A 1,070-nucleotide genomic window follows, 5' to 3' on the forward strand; every position below is an offset into this window, starting at 1 on the left:
TAGAATGAGTGTAAGAATGGAAGCTACATTATTGGTAGAAAATGCTTCCTCCAGTCTGCTTGTGAGCTGTATGAACACAGATAATAATGAACACATGAATGTAAACCAGTATGAGTGTATTACAGGGTATCATCAAGCCTCCAGGATTACAGTATTTAATTATAGTAGTAATAGTATTTTACTATTTGTTTTACCACACAAACACTCACGCACACGCTGATTTAAGCGCATATTTCATGCAGGTACACTTTGCTTCTGGAAAAAAGGTTAAAGTAAATCCAACGTGTTTTCAAAACAAACTTACACTCATAATTTCCGAACTGGCGACCTCGTGACAGTCAAGCTGGTGCAGCTCAGTTCCATTAAAGAACCACGCCGAGCACGCGCGCTGTGTACTCCTTTAAATTATCAATGAGTTTAATTCCTTTATACAATCCAAACAATGATCCCACATTAAATCAAGTAAACTGTTCAAATGATTTCAGTTTCATGGAGAAGTCAGAAAATCAGGAGCATGGCGTTCTAAATGTGTTAATTTAAAACACCTGCGTCTCAGCATGATCCGCTCAAACAACAGTCAGCTTTACAACAGAGAAAGCTAAAATACTTTTAAATTAATAAATAAATATTACTACTATTACTACTACTACTACTACTACTACTACTAATAATAATAATAATACTTCTAATAAAATAATAAGGTTATTAACCACAATTAATAATGCTAATAATAATAATTTATAATGATATTAATACTACTTCAACTACTTCTAATAATAATATTAAAATTAATATTACTACTAGTACTACTACTACTAATAATAATGATGATAATAATACTATTAATACTACTTCTAATAAAAATGATAATGATAATTAAGATTACTACAATTAATAATACTAATATTAATACTACTACTACTACTAATACTATTAATGTTACTTCTAATAAAAATTATAAGGTTAGAAATGCTATTATTTTACTACAATTAATAATACTAATATTAACAATGATTGATAATAATATTAATACTACTTCAACTACTTCTAATAATAATACTAAAATTATT

This window comes from Trichomycterus rosablanca, chromosome 23 (genome assembly GCF_030014385.1).
Source record: "Trichomycterus rosablanca isolate fTriRos1 chromosome 23, fTriRos1.hap1, whole genome shotgun sequence".
NCBI classification, from domain to species: Eukaryota; Metazoa; Chordata; class Actinopteri; order Siluriformes; family Trichomycteridae; genus Trichomycterus; species Trichomycterus rosablanca.